This window comes from Camelus ferus, chromosome 17 (genome assembly GCF_009834535.1).
Source record: "Camelus ferus isolate YT-003-E chromosome 17, BCGSAC_Cfer_1.0, whole genome shotgun sequence".
NCBI classification, from domain to species: domain Eukaryota; kingdom Metazoa; phylum Chordata; class Mammalia; order Artiodactyla; family Camelidae; genus Camelus; species Camelus ferus.
In genome coordinates this window covers 45,222,029-45,243,858 of record NC_045712.1, presented here as the reverse complement: position 1 = coordinate 45,243,858, position 21,830 = coordinate 45,222,029, and positions in this window count along the sequence as shown.

The following is a 21,830-nucleotide window of genomic DNA, read 5'->3' as shown; positions in this document are numbered from 1 at the left end:
GACACTGGACTTTATTTTCCACATGGAGGCTAAAAGACAAATCACCACACTGCTAGCTTGAAACCATACTTCCAACAAATATCCATCAAGAAGGGCATTGTGTTAGTTACTAGAGTGGCAGTGGAGGCATTGGATGGCTTATCAAGGATAGATCACAATCTCTCCTCAAAGGTTAAGGGCTATTTGAGCACAAATGTTCAAAGCAGCTTTATTCATAATAGCCCAAACTGGAAACCTCAAATGTCTACCATGGTACTGGAAAACAGATAACTGTGGGATATAGCCATATAATGGAATTCTACAAAGCAATAAAAAACAGACTACTGATACACTTGCAGTGAGGAAGAATCTGAAAAACATCATGTTAAGCCCAAGAAACCAGACACCAAATAATATATTCTCCCTGATTCTGTTTACATGGAGTTCTAACACAGGGGAAACTTCCTGATGGTGATGAAAGTTAGAAGAGTGGTTATCACAGAGTCAGTGGATACTGATGAGGAAAGGGCCGGAAAGAACTTTCTGCAGTGATGGGAAGTGTTCTGCATCTTGATCTGAGTAGTGATTATAGCACTATATGCATAGGTATAAATTTAATAAGTTGTGCACCTAAGGTTAGTACAAGATGTATTTTCTATATGTATGTTAAAACTAATGAAAATGAGAAAAAAAGGTTAAGAATAAAAGGAAAGTAAGGCATAATGAGAGTGATAATCTATTGCAGTGCTATCCAACAGAAATATAATATAGATGTGACCGTTAAAGATATGTAATTAAAATTTTTCTAGTAGCCACATTTTAAAAAGTAAAAAGAAACAACTGAAGCTATATTTAGTAATATGTAAATTGTACTTCATAATATTATATTTAATGGTATTTTTAAATAACACTTTAATAAATTACAGGCAATGTTTTATTAACTCTTATACTTAATAATTGTATTTATTATATTTAATATTTTATTAACTTTCAAATGTTATTTAGACCTGTGATCAAAATTTGAATTATCAATAAAGTAGTTTATATATTAGACAGGCAGGTCTGTTGAAAACAGCACCAATTTAGAATTAGAAAACTCAAGTTCTGGTATTACTAGCTATGTAAACTTGAGTTATCTATGAACTACTCTGGGCTTCAGTGTTTCTGTCTTAATAAAGGAAATTAGGAATCATTGTTGGGAGAGATACTCCTGTGTGAGTCTCACATACATCTTGCTGGGTACACCAAGAATGCGAGGCCCTGACCACTCTCCTTGTGCTGCTTCTTATGGTTATTTTTGCAGTGAGCAGCCTTGAAGGATGAAACAATGTCTCTCTCCAGGACAAAGAACAGGTTTACTTACTGTTCGCTATAAAATGGAGGGTTCCCCAACTTCTGTTTCTCTCCTGTAACACAACCCCGAGAGATACGGGAGGCAAAGGGGAACCATTGCAAACATGAAGCTTACACTGTTTATTGAGCCATGAGGAGAAAAGGTCTTTGTCTCTGACCCAGGAGTTGTAGGTCTTCTGTTAACGTCTATAAAGCAGCAAGAGGCTAAGTTATTCATTTGTAAGTAGGGTAAAATCAAACCCCATCACCCACCACTGATGCCCCTTTTTTCCCCTTTTTTGGTAAAAATCAAATGAAATCCACTAGAAGTGAAAAGATTCCATCAATGTAGTAAATATATTTGAAAGCAATATTAAGTGGCATACAAGGTGGCTCACTCCCATGGTTGGTGGCTGGAAGCCTTAGCTCCTCACCTCATCAATTTCCCCAGAAGGCTACTTGGTTGTCTTCAGGACATGGCAGAAGAGTTTTTCCAAAGTGAGTGATCTAAGACCAAGCAGAAAGTCCCAATGTCTTTTATGGCCTCATCCCAGAAATCACACACCATCATTCCTCCAACAGTCTTACTGTTTACAGAGGTCAGGGTGGGGACACAATAGTAGGGCATGAAAAACTAGGGGCAAGAATGGGGATTATTCTGGAGGCTGATACCGCACTCTCTTTAATTGCAATACTTTTTAAATATTGACAATTGTCTTTTTTTGTTTGTTTGTGGGGGGAAGATAATTCAGTTTGTTTGTTTATTCATTCATTCATTTTTTTTAAATGGAGGTACTGAGGAAGGAACCCAGGATCTTGTGCATGCTAACCATGTTCTCTACCACTCCTTGACAACTGTATTTTCAAATGGGAACAGGAATCAATGGTTAAAAGGAGTAAGTTTTCACTGCAATTTTGAAACAGTAAAAATAGAAGAAATTCAGAAAAAAATGAGATTACTGAGGCTACTGAAAGCCAGAACTACCCAAATTTCCCTGTAATTATTTTGACAATGATGTATTCCAATCACCATTTTAATAAGCTGAAGTCCATCTAAAATGTATGGAGGTGGGGATGGAAATAATTCAGTGGTACAGTGTATGCTTAGCATGCTGGAGGCCTGGGTTCTATCCCCAGTACCTTCATTAAAAAATAAAATTAAATTTAAAAGTATATGTAATAATGATTTTTTTTAAAAAATAAAATGTATACAGAATATAATCAGATGTTTAACACAAACTTCCATCATTGTGGATGTGTGAATGAGCCTAAAGTTTGGCATCTGGTTTTTCAGAAAACTAGTAATAGTAATAATTGCCTGAAACCATTATATTTGAAGTGACATTTAAAAATCAAATTTGCAAACTTTTAAGAAAAACTGTGATCACTTTTTTCAATTATAAAAAGAGAAATCCTGACTACAGTATTACAATAAAATTCACAGATCAATTTAAAATTTCATAAAGCTTCAAGAAAAATTGAAGCTTTATGAAAATTGAAAAATTAGTGACGCAGATATTTCTAAATCTATTTAGGTCAAAAAGAGGTTGCAAATCTGGAACATGTGTTCTTATTAAAATGACACAGTTAATAAACACATTTGAGTATGATTTTTTTAAGAAGTCATATGTAATCCAGTTCTTTTTTCTTATAGTTGGATGAATGCATGGTTATTACTGATTAGGAAATTGTTTATTATATTTATAATGGTGAAGCCTATGAAGCTGTGTGTTGGTAAAATAATGGATGAAAATATTTTCAACCAAATAGTAAGAGATTTTAGCACATAGCATTTTCTGAAAATAAATGTATGGGAATATGTCCAGATGAAGCCAAATCTATTATGGACAGAACTCCAGAAGTAGCACCCACATCAAGTCTCCTGCTCCAGAACACTTTTATGAAAATAATGTTTTTGTATTTGCTCACAGAGCTGGTAAAGAAATAAATGTTGCCTTAAAAAATAAGTGGCTTGATCATTTGTTCTTTTGAGTCAAATTTATTTTTTATTTGAGTCAAATTTATAATGAACATGTTGATTTTGACAGCTTGCTTTAGTACATACTCATATACTGGCTTAGTCAGGAGAAGCTGCTGGTCAGTTTTCTAACTTAAAATTGAATTGTTATTTTTCTTTGTAAAAAAGAAAGAAAGAAAAGGTCACGACAAAGGACAAAACTTGGATTAAATGAATGAATTCTTTATTTGTCCACCTTATCAGTGAAAGTGGCTCACAGAATTGAAAAATTTGCATTTTAAAAGCTAAACTCTCAAATGACGATTACAAAGGAAAGCTAATATTTTCACTGCATGTAACTGAGTGAAAATAAAGTTTAAGTTAGAAGAGAGTTCATGATGGAACTATGAATTGTTTGAGACTTTGGGTTTATTTACATTAGATTTAGAAGATTGGTGGTAAACTAAAAATCATCAGTCAGCGTTTTTCAGTCACTGAGAAAAAGTCTTTCGACAAGTGTCCTCAGAGAATGAGGGAGCAAGAATGATCAGATACTTCAGTCTGGCAATAAACCACAAGCAATTTGACCCTGTGGTGCACTGTGGTATCTATACATTTGGTCTTCCCAGCACCTTTTCCCATTCATCTTTGGGTTGCAATCGCTTTTCCTTTGGGTGATAGGGAAGGGGGACTAACGATCTTGGTTTGCCCTGACCCAGTTTTAGCAATTAAAGTTCTATGAATGGGAAACCTTATAGTCGTGGGAAAACAGGAAGCATTGGTTGCCCACTGATGTAGAGTGGTAGGAGGCTCCTTTCTTCCCTGACAATAGATGTGGCACTTAATCAAGGTCTGATCAGTTACTGCATCCTACCCACGTGGTTGCAGTGACTGAATGAGAGATGGATTTGAGCAAAGCTGGTCTGTCCCTGGCATTTTTCTGCTAGAAGTAATAGGGAACTTGAGCTCTTTTCAATCTGTACAGTTTACCTTGACCACCATCTTGATTGCCATGTGGAGAAATCCTTTTCTAGAAGTGGGGAGTCAGACCCCTGATCATTTGACCCCTGGAAACAGCCACAGATGAAGCCAGCTGCAACCCTGGACTTTAAACTTATCAACCTATAAATTCTTCTCTGCTTCAGCTGGTTTGAGTTGAGTTTCTATTGCTTGCGACCGTAAGAATCCTACAACATGTCAGCATGAAGATACACGTATTAAAATTTTCATCAACAGTAGTCTGAAAACGTACCATTCCACCTCTTTGTCAGCATTCAGGGCATCTCTACTTAATGATTATCCCACATAGCTCCTAAAGCAGTTAAATATTTATATATCCATACATTTAACTGTCTGGATTCTAGAAATACTGTGACACCAACAGTAAAAAGAAATTGCCTAACATGAGCTGTCAGGTCTCTGTTATTCAGTCTAATTATCCAAAATTGATGTACTTGATGCAATAGCTCTCATCAATTAACCAAGAAAACACGTAAGAAAAATCTTTTCAAAACTTTCCTGATGGCAAGAAGTGTAAAGCATTTCTTAAGGTAAAATAAGCATGGCCATGTTATGGATTAGAATGTGAAGTTGACACAAAGTTTTAAGGGCCTGGAATTCCAAGACATTTCTTACTTGTGTCTGGTTGCTTTAGTTTATATATCCCGGGGTACATGTTCATTTTCCTGTGTAGTAAGGAAAGGTATTTCTGTAGAAAACTTAACAAAGTCTCACAATGAAAATAGAGAGTCATAAAAATTTTCAAACAAACAAACCAACAAACAAACAGAGACATGACCAGAGCTACTAACAGCAGTAGGTGAGACAGTCTGGAAAGAAGGCGGGTTAGAGATGAGACCCCGTAGGAGTTCAGTGCAATTGTCTAGATGAGGAATAATGACAGTCTCAATAAAGATAAATGATTTCCTGCCCTGGTTTCCACCTGACCCACGCAAAGTGTCAACTATAAAAGGGAAGTATATACTAAATACTAAACAGTCAACATATATAAAGTTCTTTATGTAGCAAACTCCCAGATAGCATTTGTCAAGAGCTCAGCACTATTCTAAGCACTTTACAAATATTAGCTTATTTAGTTCTCATAACAAATTAATGAGGTAGGTAATGTTAATAACCCCACTGTACAAATGGGGATATAAAGGCAAAGGAAGATTAAGTAACTTGACCATTTTTACCCAGCTCATAAATGGCAAAGTCAAAATTTGAATCCAGATAACCCGACTCCAAATCCCTTAGTCTTAACTACAATGCTATGCTCATTTTGGGAAGGAAAGTTACAATTTGAGTGTTAACACTCCAGATATACAGTTTAAGGCATCATTTTGAGAGTGAAAATGTAAACAAACAAGGAGAGGGTTGATATATAGTCTGCCCTGCTTAGCTAGTGTCTTAGATTGGGTTCTTGTAATTCTTCCTGGCTCAAGTGGAGGTGATTTATTGTGGAAGTGCTCCCAGGGCAGACTAGTAAGAGACTGGGGGAAGCGGGAAAGGGAAGGAGAAGCAGACAAGCAAGGCTACAATCTTCGATGAATTCTTGGACTTAGTCTGATCCTGCAGGGAGCTCTGCAGCATACGTTACACCTTGAGCTCATGCAGTCCTGAGGCTCGGGAGCTGGGCTTTGGACACCCTCCCTAGTCAATGGCTGGTTCCCAGCCACCTCCGGGGATGTGAGCCCCCAGGCATCCCCACCCTCCCCACTGGAGGTGGCTCAAATGGCCCGGGGCAATCCTTTGAAGAAGGTTGCTGGTGTACCTGAGGAAATTCTGAGGGATTCTGAGCAGGGTGCCGATGCATTCACCATGCCAGGGAACAAACGTTGTCTTTGAGGGTTTCTTTGATTCATTTTTTAAAAACATTTTTCTGTTTGTCTTTTTTTTTTAATGGAGATACTGGGGATTGAACTCAGGACCTCATGCATGCTAAGAACACACTCTACCACTGGGCTGTACCCTCCCCACTTTGATTCATTTTGAACATGATGTTCCTGTAATCCTTGTTTTTCGGTTTGTTAATTTTTGTCTTTTCTGGTTTTGCTAATCTATATCCTACCTCCTTGTATTTGTTTATACAAAACAGTAACAAAAAAATTAAGCTAGTCTTAAATAATACCAGATAGTCCAAAGATTTATATCTGAAAAAGGAAACCAAAAGGTCCTGGATGAAGGCTCAGAGCTGCCTTGGGAAGTAGGAGCTTGAGACAAAGTTGAACTGCTCTACAGAGGAAATGGAAAGAATTTGTTTTTCACTTTTTTTTTTTTCCTTCTGAGAGGACTAACACGGAGAGAGGAGTGAGTACAGAAACAACAGATGTAGCCAAAAGACTGCTGAGAATGGAGGTGTCTGATGTTTGATTTTAAGATGCTTGTGTGGCTCTGCCTCCATAAACAGTCACTGTAGATGGCTACATACTCCAAACCCTGAGTAAATAAGAGATGTTTTTGGTACAAAAACTAAAGCATGGATTGAAGACAGGGTAAAGGTGAAGAAAGAATTGCGCACTGGAGAACAGGAATTCAGCGGAGGTGGCCAGCGCCATCTGGACCAGGAGACCAGAACTCCACAGGGAATTTGCAGAGATCTTGACAGAGGCACTGGGTTTTCTTTTCCCCAAGGCACGGGATATGACCATTGAGCCAATCTTCTCTAGATCCTTCTGATAACTGAACTACAATGAGGAAGCTGAAAGCACTTCAAAGTATCTTCATGAGGTGCTTTTATAAAGTAATACACAATCATAATATGGGAGAAGTTATGTGGGTTGTGTGAAAACACAAAATAAGGAAGAGACACAGACAGAACCAGAACTCAAATAGTCAAGTTCCTGGTCCAGTCTTCTGTTGTGTATTTTTGTTCCCAGCAGCAGTTTGCAACAGCAGGATTAGAGTTACTGACTGCATCTGGGGCTTCTCTGAAAACCTTAACAATGATACAGGGAATCTCAAAAATGAATTAATTTAAATCCCCTCTGGGTCACACCTGCCTGAAAAGCAGGAGACTTGAGGAATAAGATAAACGTATAGTCACCATGACACATTTCAGGTTTTGTCCAAAGCAGTAAAATGAGTGTGCGCCCTCCTAGAGGGACTTTGGCGACAGCCAGCTCTTAATGTGCTGGAAGCCGGGGGTGGAGGCGTGGCAAGCAGGGAGGAGAGCATGGGGGAAGACTTTCTTCTTGAGTCTTGTCTTAGTCTGGGTTTCTCCGAAGGCAAGCACTTGGGTGCAAGTAACTGATTCAGGAAGCGATCCCTGGGAGAGTGATGAGACACGGAAGGAAGGAAAGCCAAGAAAGGAGAAGTTCATGAGTAAGTTTCTGCATGGTGGGGAGAGCAACTAGGCCTCAATCCCTCTGGGGACTGTGCCGATTACTTAGAACCATCTCACAGAGAGACAGCCAAGACGGGATATTTACAGACCAGGTCCTGACCCTCTTTGGTCGAAGGTTGCTCTGGGGGGTCGTAACGCCACAGCATGTCCCTGCTGCCAGGGAAAGCCATCAGGGAGGGACACGCAGGAGCTGAATGCACAGAACTGTCTGTAAGTAGGGACACTGAGAGTTCTGAATGTTCTTTCCCTGGCTTATTAGTTATGTGACTTTAATTCTCTGTGCTTCAATTTACTCATCTACCGAAGCATGGTGATAAAACCGAAACTTACAGGATTTTCATGAGAACTAAATGACAACAAACATGCATGTAAAATGGTTAGAAAATTCTCAGGAGCCGATTTAATAATATGATTATCTTGTTATCTCTGCAGTGTTTGTTAAACTAACTTGTTAAATTAATTATGGCTACTTCTCTCTTATTCTTTGGAAAGATGATAATGGCATTGTCTTTTTTTTTAAAGCAATCTAATGTTTTTTTCTTAACAGATTTTCAACTTCACTGATGTTTACAATTGTGAATGTTGTAATTTTTTATAATGAATAGTTACAAAGGTTGCTATCTGTGAAGCAGATGACATACAAAGGAATGTCTGTATAGCTTCAGCTGTAGATTAGGTTTTATATTCTGTTAAGTCTTTAGTTTTATGTTTTGGTTTATTTTCTCACGTTATCTCTGCTAGATAAATGATCTAAGCTCTGCTCCAGATCACCAGGACTAGCGGCATGTTTTGGGTATCACTGTCAGCTACTGCTAAATATTATGATCAAAGGTGAACCCTGAGATAACTGAGCAATTTCTCACTGATACCATTTCCAGCACTCTGTAAAAGTCAATGGATGTCTACCTAAAAGTAAAAAGGAAAATATTTCAGCTTGGGAGGCAGAACAGAATGGATTCCTAATCTGCTTTTTGGTTGCTTTTTGCTTTGGATTCCTTCACATTCAGGTATAGTGTTTAGATGTGGTTTATAAACATGCCCAGCACTATGCCATCTCTTTATGTCTGTGATGTGTACAGAAAGTCATTCATTGCTGAGAAAGGACTGAATGCTCAGGGACTGAGCTTCTCAGTTTGATCTTCTCAAGAAACTGCATTCTCAGTATTAAAGATCGTAATATGTTGGCTGTGTGAAAGCTAGTAGAGATGGTGACGCATCCCTGAGTTGTGCAACTTGAGCATGCCACTTGAAAGCTGGCATTAAAAATGACATACTAGGGGAGAGGGTATAGCTCAGTGGTAGAGTGCATGCCTAGCATGCATGAGGTCCTTCCTGGGTTTAATTCCCAGTACCTCTATTAAGCAAACAAACAAACAAAACTAATTACCTCCCTCCATTGAAACAAAACACTACAAAAAATTTTTTTAATGACATACAGAAATGTGCTCAGGTGACCCTTCATTAAAAAGACAGATGCTCTCAACAGAAAGATGCTTCAGTGGGGAGACTCAGTTATATTTACTGCTTTCTTCCCTCACCCCCGCCCTTTTAAATAGACAATTTTTAGAGTAGTTTTAGATTCACAACAAAACTGAGCAGAAAAGGTACAGAGATTTCCCATAGACCCCTGGCCTCCACACACACACAGCCTCCCCTACTATCAACACCCCCCACTAGAGTTGTACGTTGTTATCATCGATGACTCTGTCTCATTATCACTGTAATTTACTGCTGGGGTTTACTCTTGGTGTTGAACATTCTATGTAAAGTGTATAATGGCACGTATCCACCATTATAGTATGGTATGGAAGTGTCACTGCTCTAAAATTCCTGTGTGGTCTGTCTCTCAATCATCTCTTCCTTTCCCCAAACCCTGGCAACCACTGATCTTTTTACCATTTCCATTGTTTTATCTTTTCCAGAATGTCATATGGTTGGAATTATACAGTATGTAGCCTTTCCGAATTGGCTTCTTTCACTTGGTAATATGCATGTAAGGTTTCTCCATGTCTTTTCATGGCTTGATAGCGCATTTCTTTTTAGTGAATACTATCTGTTGTCAGGATGTACCATAGTTTATTATAGATTTACCTACTGAAGGACATCATGGTTGCTTCCAAGTTTTGGCGATTATGGATAAAGCTGCAATAAAGGTCTGTGTGCAGCTTTTTGTGTAGACGTACGTTTTTGATTCATTTGGGTAAATACCAAGTAGTACAGTGGCTGGATCATACGGTAAGTGTATGTTTAGTTTCATAAGAAATCACCAGGCTGTCATGGCTGGACCATTTTGCATTCCCACCAGCAGTGAATGATAGTTCCTGTAGCTGCACATCCTTGCCAGCATTTGCTGTTGTCAGTGTTTGGGGTTTCAGGTGTGTAGTGTTATCTCACAGTTGTTTTAGTTTGCCTTTCTCTAACAACATCTGATGTGGAGCATCTTTTCGTATGTTTGTTTGCCATCTGTGAGGTATCTGGTGAACTGTCTATTCAAATGTTTTGTTCATTTTAAAATCAGGTGGCTTGTTTTCTTATTGTTGAGTTTAAGAATTCTCTGTATGCATTTCTCCCAGTATGTGACTTGTCTTCTCATCTTCTTGAGTTTCTTTCACAGAGCGGAATTTTTTAATTTTAAGTAAGTCCAACTTACCAATTACTTCTTTCACAGACCACGCCTTTGGCGTTGCTTGTAAAAAGCCATTACCATGCCCAAGGTCATCCATGTTTCCCCCCATCTTACCTTTAGGAGTTCTGTAGTTTTGCACTTTACACTTAGTTCCATGACCCACTTTGATTTATTTTTTTGTGAAGGGTCTAAATTCTGTGTTAGATTCTGTTTTTTGCTGTTGTTGTTTTTTAGCATGTGGATGTCTGGTTGTTTGGCATCAGTTGTTGAAAAAAAAAAATCTTTTCTCCATTGTATTGTCTTTGCTCTTTTGTCAAAGGTCAGTTGACTATATTTACGTTTACTTCTGGGTTATATATTCTGTTCCATTGATCTATTCATTTATTCTCTCATGTCAGTCTTCTGACTTTGGTCTTTTCATTTAATATTGTGTTGGCCATTTTGAGTCTTTTGCTTCTCCATATAAACTTTAGAATCAGATTGTTGATATCCACAATATAACTTGCTGGGATTTTGATTGAGACTGTGTTGAATCTGTAGATCAAGTTGCAATGAACTGACATCTAGACAATATTGAATCTTCCTATTGATGAACATAGACTATCTCTACATTTATTTAGTTCTTCTTTGGTTTCTTTTATCAGAGTTTTGTAGTTTTCCTCCTATAGGTCATATTGCTGATCTTTTTGAAGTATGTATATGGAGACACATACATACTAGTTACAATTTCATAATATTTAAATTTTTTTCCAAGTATTTATTTTTATGACTATACTTACATTACATATGGTAAAAAACAACCAAGCTTTTGGCCAATTTCAGGATGTTTTCAATAAACATCAATTAAGTGGTGAAAAATAAATACAAATGATACTTTTGATCAATACTGACATAGAAGAAAGAGTTCTTTGGATATAGCTCATCCCCTGTAAGAATACAGCACAATGGCCAGCACAAATTATACTAACACTGACAAAGCCGGTCATAATTTTGAATCTCTTTTGTGAAGACTGCATATCAGGTAAAAAAAATTTTTTTTAAGTCATATGATTGTCCAAGTCGAGAAACATAAAAATACAAAGAAGGGTTGTATTAGTCTCCTCCAAATTAAAGGAGGCTAAAGAGACATACCAATTAAATGCAAAGCATGATCCTGGATGGGACCCTGGACTGGAGGAAAAACAGCTATCAAGGTCAATATTGGGACAATGCATCAGTTTTAATATGGATTAGACAACAGTATTGCAACAGTGTTTGCTTTCCTGATTCTGATCATTGTGTCATGCCCACGTAAGAGGATGTCCTTGTATTTTGGAAATACACACTGAAATATTTAGAAACAGAGGGCATGATGTTTTCAACTTTCTTTCCTTTTTTTTTTTTTTAAACTACAGTCCCTATGCTTCACATGTATATGTGTAAAAATGCACACATACATTTTTATATAGAGGGAAATAATGAGAAAGCTACCATAGGAAAATGTAAACAAACTGGGTAAAGAGTAGCCGGACAATCTTTATACTTGAAACTTTTCTGTAAGTTAGAAATCATAACAAAATTAAAAGTTACCAAACCAAAAAAAACTTTTAAAGTAAGTCCAAAAAGTTTAAAAATCATGTATTTGACATATTTTCCCGACTTTAATAATTTAGACTTTTTAAAGCCCATCCAATAGCCGCCGATAGTCTATTTGGCTTAAAAATGTAAACATAAGGGAAAAACAGTTTAAAATACCACCTAATGCTTTAGTAATACATAGCTGCTAGATGAAAACATAAAACTGAAGAGAAATAGACTTCATCTTAGATTCTTGTAATCTTTTGTTTCACTATTCGTGAAGTTAACTCTGATGGAAAGATGATAGTATACATAAGCAGATTTTTCTCCAACGAAAGAGACTTGGGAAAGATGATGTAACACTTCGTCTTCATGAGAAATGGGAAGTATTTAGAGGTAAAGGGGCATGACGTGGGGGAGGGTATAACTCAGTAGTAGAGTGGGTGCTTAGCATGCTCTAGGTCCTAGGTTCAATCTCCAGTCCCTCCTTTAAAACAAATAAATAAACTTAATTACCCCCTCCTCCAAAAGGGGCATGACATCAGCAATTTACTCTCAAGTGGTTCTGAAAGTAATATTATGAGAGAGAGGCTAATAAAGTAAAAGTGGCATAAGGTTAACAGATGGTAGTTGAGATGAAGAGGGTATGGGAGTTCTCTGTATCATTTTTTTTCTCTCTTATCAGTTGCAACTTTTCTGTAAGTTTGAAATTATTTCAAAAAAAAGATCACAGAAAAAAAAAAAAAATCCAAACATATATTAGGTGCTATCAGATGGTCCTCCTCACAGCCCTTACTCTGCAGTGCCAGAACAAATTCCACATCACACCATCTGCTTTCTGAGGCAGCTGTCCACACGGGCAAATGTCTAGATCCAGCCCAGTTTGCACTGCATCTTTCTGCAGCTTGCATCTCAAGCCCTGTGGCCTCCTACCAGTGAGCCTGACTCAGGCTAGCCCGTCACTGCACTGAGAAACTCTGTCGGGACTGGTCAGACTGGTTAAGGGACCTCTGGCCGTGTATCGTTAGGCAGATGAGAAGCACCAATAGGCCCATTTAAAAATAAATGCTGTTTAGTGGAAGCTCTAAAAACAAAATAAAACAAAACAAAATGTACTCTGCTTCAAAGACAGAAGACTCATCTGAGCTTTTCTGCTTGCTGTTAGATTCTGAGCAGCTGAGAGCACTGATCCTTGCAACCGAAGTCTGCAGCCTGGCTGGTATGAAGCACTGTGGCTGCCCCACACCCCAGTCTCTGTGATTACAGTTTTTATTTCCATGATTTCTTTCAGTATAAAATCAAGGTCAAGGAGCATATTGTTCCCCACAAAGACAGTGATTAAAGCAGTCTGTGGGCTGACATTCAGTCTAACCTTTTTATTTGTGTATCCTTTCTCGCTGCCTATGTAGCGGCTGTGCCGTCATTACTGCTATGAAAGCACATTTTCCAGACTCTCGATATTATTATAAATGTTAGGTAATGTTCATTAGCAGGAGAATTTATTTTATTGGAGTTGGGATATTTAATATATTACAAATGGGAAAGCTAATCAGTTAAGTATGTAACTGGTACTTAATAGAGGATTTGAAGGAAGACGTGCATTCATATGGTTAAGTGTGTTTGGGAATGTTGGGCACAAAATATTTTGTAAATGATTTAGTGAAAAATAATTGAAAAAATAATGCATTGAATCAGTAGAATTAGATGAAAATGTTATGATCAGCAGGGGGACAGGCATTGATAATAAGGGAGAGGTAGTTCAGTTTCTGCACTTTTTTTAGACAAAAAGTGAAGTAAGACAAGAGCTGAGGTTTTACCAAGGGGAACGGAGGTCTTGACTGAGAACAGATTGCATAACCTTATGTGTGTACACTAAGGACCTCTGTCTATGCTAATTACATTATAATGAGCAAAACCACATGAAAATAACCGTAAGCTGTATACAAGAGCCAATGGGACTCTTAGAAGGTCTACTGGCGTTAACAGTTGGAAGGAGTTTCAGGAAAAGATAAAAAATTAACTTCCCTGGGGGTAGAGCATAGATTTTATTTATTTATTTATTTATTTATTTATTTATTTATTTATTTATTTATTTAATTTTACTTAACTTTACTTCATCAGTCTTATCTGAGTCATAAGGAGAAAAGGGGTTCTTCTCAATAAGCCCGTTTCCCAGAACACAAAAGGATGTGTGTGGGTGTGGGGAGCATGGGGGTGATTGTCCTAACTGTCCCTGTTTTCCAGGAGCTCAGATAAATTTCAGAATTGGTAGCGTCTTTGGGGCAATTTCATCCCCTGTCTGAGCACCCTTCACTTCACTCTCAAAATGAGACTTCTAGGTGAGGAATTCTGACACCCCAATTCTTTTGCAGCCTGCCCTAGGGCACTCAGGAGCCCAGAAATAGCTCAGAATCTGGCGGTCCTAGAGCAGGGAAGAAACTGGAGAGCGGGGCATGGAGCTGGGAAATCAACAAAGGGGAGGGGAGTAGCATTACTATGAATAGTCTCCCAAGTACTCCTTAGTACTAAAGTATCAATTGTAGAACCTTTTAGAGACACGGAAGTTCCTGGGGAATCAGAAAGCCCTAGTTTGCAGTGAGAACTGCGGTTCCTTGATGGTCACAGATTTTAGATAAAAGAAATACACTGTATACCTGTGAGTTCCAGAGTATCTTGGCCACTGCCTATCAATCATTTCTCCCGCTGGCATAGCTACAACCTGTGAAAATCAACCAAGGATCTCTGGCTGCACACAGCCTCACCTGCCTTGCTTCCCAGTGCTGCTGCATGGAGAACACCTGGAAATGGAGACGCTCTCTCTTCTCACAGCTTTTGAGCAGTGGTTTTGAAACGCATGCGAGAGGAACTGGTCACTGTGGCTATCTCCCCACCTCCAGAGGAGGGTGGAGATGAAGATGAGACAAGCTTAAAATACAGAATGTTCTCCTGGAACATGGGTTTGTGATGATGAATGGAACAAGAAGTCATTGAGCACTTTTCCCTCATATATGCCAAGAGCTGGCTCCTGCTCTTCATAAATAGTTCTGACCAACTACAGAACTAAGAATCTGTCAGTATGCATACATTATGGCAGTTTATTTTCTATGTCCAACAGTGTCATTTAATAAATAGTCTATTCTGTTAAATCTCCAAGCCTAATGTTTGCTATTAACTTGGTTCGGTGGATATCCAAGCTTTCTAACGATAATTCAATTTACTCCTATTTTTGTTACTCAGAATGAAACTCTGAATGATACCTTTCTAGTTTTGGTCTCCTCTCCTATGTCCGTAACAAGATCCATTAGTTATATTGTTCTGAAGTTAGGCCGTTACTGCACACCTCTGCGAATATACCCCAAACCACTGAAGGGGAATCTCCCTTTCCCCAACACCTCCACTCCCCTCAAAAAAGGTAGAAGATCAAGTTTTGCCTGGGGATCTCAGAAGCAGAAGGCTGAGATTGTTTAAGAATAAGAAAAGGACCAAAACCAGTGTAGTAGTATCTGAATGTTCTTCATTATGTTTTTTTAGAATAATAGTACTCAACTTTGGCAGCACATTGGAATAAACAGAAGGGGAATTTTAACAAAACCAATGCCTCAGTCCTACCTCAAGAGATTCTGATTTACTTGGTCTGAGGTGTGGCTGGGGTTTGGAATTTTAAAAAGCTTTCCTGGTGATTCTAATGTGCAGACAAGGTTGAGATGCAGTGCCATGGAGAAAAAGGAGTAGCAGGATATCTGAGTAGTTTATTAGTCCCTGGGTATCTGAAATTTCCATTTACTGCTCATTTTTAAAAGCTTAAAGTTATGCCTCGCCCAGACAAGAGATGTCGGCAAGTGCCTAGAACAGCCAAGTTATTCTTAGTGGTAGTATTTATGTTACTATTTTCATTACTAATTTTAAGCTTCCAAGAATCATATCTCAATAATTGATATATTAGATGACTTGGAGATATAGAACAACACAGCAGAGACCATCAAAGCTATTAAGTTTCACAAAGTAAACAATCACAAAGAACTCAAAAACATCATGGCTGAGATAAACTATATCTGGTTAATGAACTTCAGCTAAAATGAGTGGTACTTTAAGAACAATCTAAAATCTATCCTCAAGGCTGTAATGATTTTGAAGACTGTAATTGGCTTTTGGAGAAAATCATAGTTAGTCCTTTATTTTAAAATTATGAATAATATGAGATATTGCTTTTCCCCAGAAACCTCAAAGTGCTTGAGAATCACAGACCAACGCTCCTGGCATCTCAACTTCAGAAACACTTGTAGTGGTTCATTGCTTCCTCGACAGTAAATTATGCCTAACGCCACACCCGTAACGACTGTATGGCTGCTTTGACATTTTAAAATTTGATTTTTAAAAACCAAACTTTTACATGTAAAATGTGCACATTTCAGTATGTGCATTGCAGTCCAATAAAATTTTTTTAATTATTCATATAAATAATGTAGAAAGTCAAATAGATCTGTAAACCTGATAGCAAGAACCAACACTCACCTACCCAACCTTTTCCCAATTTTTGCTTTCCACTCCCTTAAGTAACTTCTTACTTAGGTAGTTTTTTAATATTTACTGCCATATTTCTAAATACCAGTTTATGAGGCTCTTTCTTTATTTTTTAGAATTAAATACTAGCTACCATCTTTTCAAAGTGGAAACTTATGGTTTACTTTTCTTACACTCCCATCTTCCTCTCCTCACTTCCACTTCCTTTCATCTCACTTTCCAGATGTAATTACATCATAATTTGTGGTTAGCTCAATAGTTTTTTTTTTAATTGAAGTATACTCAGTTTACAATGTGTTGATTTCTGGTGTACAGCATAATGTTTCAGTCATACCTATGCACACATATTCCTTTTCATACTCTTTTTCATTATAGATAACTACAAGATATTGAATATAGTTGCCTGTGCTATACAGAAGAAACTTGTTATCTATTTTATACGTACTAGTTAATATTTGCAAATCTCGAACCCCCAATTTATCCCTTCCTATTCCCTTTCCCCCTTGGTAACCATAAGGTTGTTTACTATCTCTATGAGTCTGTTTCTGTTTTGTATATAAGTTCATTAATGCCTTCTTTTTTCTTTTTTTAGATTCCACATATGAGTGATATCATATGGTATTTTTCTTTCTCTTTCTGGCTTACCTCACTTAGAATGACGATCTCTAGGTCCATCCATGTTGCTGCAAATAGCCCTATTTTATTCTTTTTTATGGCTGAGTAGTATTTCATTGTATAAACATACCACAGCTTCTTTATCCAATCATCTGTCGATGGGCATTTAGGTGGCTTTCATGACTACTGTAAATAGTGCTGTTGTGAACACTGGGGTGCATGTATCTTTCTGAATTAGAGTTCCCTCAGGATATATGCCCAGGAGTGGGATTGCTGGATCATATAGTAAGTCTATTTTTAGTTTTTTGAGGAATCTCCATACTGTTTTCCATAATGGCCACACCAAACTGTATTTTTGGTTTATTTTATTATGGACTCTGTAACTACTGTTTACTATTGAGCCACACAGAAAACTATAATTATATTTCCTTTCTTGTGTAACTTTTTGTTTATCCAACCTACAAATATATAATTGCTTTAGTTTTTGTTTGATCGTTTAAGTAAAATTTTCTATACCAATCATTCATTCATTCTCAAAATCTTTGTCAGAGTGGTAAAACTCCTCCCAATGATATAAACACAGAGTGGTTTATCAACCCAACTGTTTTCTTTAAAGGCATCCTTCCTGGAGCCCTCTGTCCTGTTCTGGTCTAGGGTGGTGCCCCTCTAGGTGGGTTACACAGCAGTCTCAGGACTTCATTTCACTATAATTTAAGGAATTCCCTTCTTCTGTCCCTGGTGTCATGCTTCTGAGACTTTCCCTTTCTTGGTTTACACTCTTGCCTTGTAAGCACACTCTCCATTGGAAGATAAAGTATTGGACACCCAGCATCTCTGATTGTTTATTCTGCCCTCATACTTGGGTGGTTCAGTTATGGAATTTAGTGCTACAAGTAATTCTTTCTTACATTTTGGAAGGCATCGCTTAAAGATCTGCTTTTTGCTGAGAAGATTTATAACATTTTATTTACTTCAACTGTAGTGAAATTTCAGGTGAATGTGTCTTGATACGGTTCTTTGTAATTTATTTTTCTGGGCACCTAGTTGCAATCTGGAAATTGATGTCCTTTGGTTTGGGTAAGTTTTGTCTTATTTCTTTGAAACATTTCTCATCTATGTTGCTCTGTTTTTTTCTTTCTGGAACTCTTATTTGTTAGATGTCAGACTTCCTAGACTACTTGTATTAATTAATTTTCACACCTTTTTTTCCTCTTATTTCCAATATGTTTGATTTTTATTCTACTTTCTAGAAGAATTCCTCTATTTTATTTTCCAAACTGTCTACTGAATAAAACATTGGTTGTCATATTTTTATTTCCAAAAAATCTTTCTAATTCTCTTACTGTACTTTTAAGAAATGTGTTCTTGTATGATAGACGTAACACCTTCTGTTATCTAAAAGTTCTTACAGATTTTTTTCCTGTTCCCTGCATATTCTATTTACTTTAACTTCCTTTTTCTCATCTCTGTCTTTCATGATAGACTGCTTCCTTAAATGTTTATTTAGTAAGAGGATGACAAAAATCTATTAGAAGCTTTGTGAAGCTTTGTATGTGTGAGTCAGATCACCAGGGAGTTATCAGGCAAGAACATGGATATTTGATTGGTGTGTCACCAAATGTCAGGATCTGTAGGTTTTTTCCTCTTGACTTAGTCAGTTTTCCCAGAGAGTAATCCTTCACTCTCCTGCCTAGAATGCAGTTATGGGTTGAATTGTGTTCCCCAAAAGTACATGTTGAAGTCCTCACCTCTAGTATCTCAGAATGTGACCTTATTTGGAAATAGCGTTGTTGCAGATGTAATTCATTAAGATGAGGTCATACTGGAGTAGGGTGAGCCCTTAATCCAATATGATGGTGTCTTTATAGGAAGAAGAGACAAAGCAACACACACACACACAAACAGGGAGAGAACCAACATGTGAGGATACAGGCAGAGATTGGAGTGATGCATCTGTGCACCAAGGAGTATCTCAGGTTACCAGAAGCTGGAAGAGACAAGGCAGAATCCTAGAAGCTTCAGAGAGAGCATGGCCCTGCTGGCACCTTGATTTTGAACTTCAAGCTTCCAAACTGCTGGATAATAAATGTTTTAATCCACCTAGTTTGTACTTTGCTACAACAGCCCTAGGAAACTAATACAGATGCAAAAGCCTGGTTTTCAAGAATCAGCAGGGAAAGGATGCTAGAGGTTGTCCCCACTCAGTATCTAGACTTTTATTTATTCCCACTCTTCTCACTGTGGCACTTTATCCCTGCCCTCAGCTCTGAGCCTCAGACCCTCTCTGGTTCAGTTTTTCCAGTGTCTAATCCTCAAATTATGCTATAGTGGGGGAAGGACAGCCTACTGGTGGTTCAGGGTGGGGGAAGTAACCTTCTCTTGTGAACTGGTGTTTTAACTGCTCCTCATACAGACTGTCAACCAGTCTTCCACCCTTTCATCCTACCTTTGTAAGTACTTGGTCCTTCTGAGTTCAAGTCTTTTCTGAGGCTTTTGCCCTTCAGCTAAGTTTGTTCTAAACTGTTTCCCCCACAACTGAAAGATAAGTAGGCTTTCAGCTTCTTCAATGCTGTTAAGTCAGTTTTAACTCCTTTGCCTGCTTTTTTGGCTGTCAATATTTTGGCTTTTATTTTTTTTATTCTTATGGGTCTATATCATTTTTTAAAATGATATGATGATTTTGGTGAGGATTCAGGAAGGAGCAGAGAAATGGACGCGCTCAATCAAGCACGTTTAGCTGAAAATCCAATCACATGACGTAAAGTGGGTCTAGTTGCCAGCTGGGTGAAAAACAGAAAAGAACTTGCTCAACTCGATAAAAGGCATTTCTGAAAAACCTACAGCTAACATAATATTTAATGGCAAAAGACTGAACGCTTTCCCCCTAAGATCAGGAATGAAACAAATACATTTACTCTCACCACTTTTACTCAGTCTTGTACTGGAGGTGCTAGCCAGTGCCATCAGATACGTTTTGATTTTTGAAACTTTCTGGAAAATAAGTTTTTTTCTTCCTATTTTAAGATTGGTTGAATCTATGGATGTGGAACCTATGGACACAGAACCTGTGGATACAGAGGGCCAACTGCAGTTAATTGTATGTCAAGTGTACCTCAATAAAGCTGTTAAAAATTCAACTCCAGTCATTTTGGTGGGGTTCCTGGGTGGAACAGGGAAATAGATGTGGTTGGAACACCATGTTTAACTCAAATCCAATCACACATCTTTGTAAAGAATCCTGTTCTCATTTCAAAAAAAATTTTTTTTTGCTTGCTCTATTTCTTTCTATCACTCATTAATACTTCCATTCATTTAAGCCTCATCTTGTTCCCAACCCAGCCAGGTTCTAGGTTGGGTACTAGGGATGGGCTCCAACGCAGTGATTACCAAAGGTGGCTGGAATGTTATTGCCTGAGGATTAACTCCATAGTTAAATCAGGTACAGATCTGTCCCTGGAGCAAGAGAATAGACCAAACAATGTTTCAGGGTCTTTTCTTTTCAATAAATTCATTAAGTAGTCATGTTATAAATGGTTATTATTAAAAATCAAGGAGGCAAGTAAATTAGATAGGGTGTCTTGGCATTTGTGGGTTCATATATGCTGTCTCTCCTCACCCCTTAGTCCAACACTTATCCAAGTCCTAATATCTGAAAGACACCTTGACTTTACAGGCTGCTGGGATGGGTGGAGTGAGCATGAATGACGTACACATGTAAGGTATGCCCAGCACATGTATGGACATGTCAGAGGCACACCTATACCATGATTGGTAGATCTAGATTGAAATTCTTTTCCCCAGAATTGCTTTAATCATGCATTACTTCTTTTCATAACAGGAGCCCCTGGTTTTACCATTATATTTTCCTTATAACCCCAGTAGACAAATAATGTTTTTAATTTTGAAAGTTTTTGTTCTCACAGTGAATGGGAAAGTCCCAAAATGATCAGGAATTTTTCCTAAGTATAATTCAGAAACAGAAACTACCAGATCTCAAAAATCTTTAAAATAGAAATCAGAAGGCTCAAGTCAGGAATAGCAACTTACAAATGAAGTAAAGCAATTTACTAAATTGTTAAAGGAAGGAAAAGGATGAAAAGTGGGGAAAGTGAGCCCCTTGAGGGTAGTGTCCATGTTTTATTACCTCTGTACTCATTCTGCAGAGCACAATAGGTAGACATCTGTTGGGCATCTATCACTTTGGGTGTAATTTGCATTCTTTTCCTCTTACTCTGATACCAAACTGCCTGGAAGTCATAGCATGTGGATCTGGTAAGATTCTGTGTTCACTCACCTACTAGGCCTGGCCACTCATTTCCCTGGGAACAGTAATTTAGTTAGATGAACAGTTAGATGAACTAATCTGGGTCAATTACAGTTTTCCCTAAGACTTATCTTGCTTGTTTGTTGGAGAGATTTTTCTGAGATACAGACACAGTCTTTGATTGTAGGAGAAAAACATGAGGCCCCGAATCCAGCTGTGGCTGAAGGCAGCTGCAATCCTCTTCTGTTTGAGCTAACTTGAGTTGGGTTTCTGTTACTCATAACCAAAAAAATTCCAACTCATGCCATCCTAATAATTTAATGACACTTTCTACAATATGATTTTTAAAATAAATATAAAGGTCAACTGTCTTCTAACTCAAATGAGAACAAAATACAAGCAAACAAAATTTAACTACACATTGGGAGAGGAAGGTTTGCAAGTAGGAAAAATGTTCAAATAGTAAAATGTTTTAGACAACCAAGAGAGGTAGTGAGGGAGACTACAAACTTCTTTTACAAATTTTTAGAAATGGTGCTCTCATCAAAAGTGGTTTAGCTACCTAGACATGAACAATAAGTGATGTCTTAAGATCTCTGACTATGCAGCTATACCTTATGTGTCTAAGTTGCAC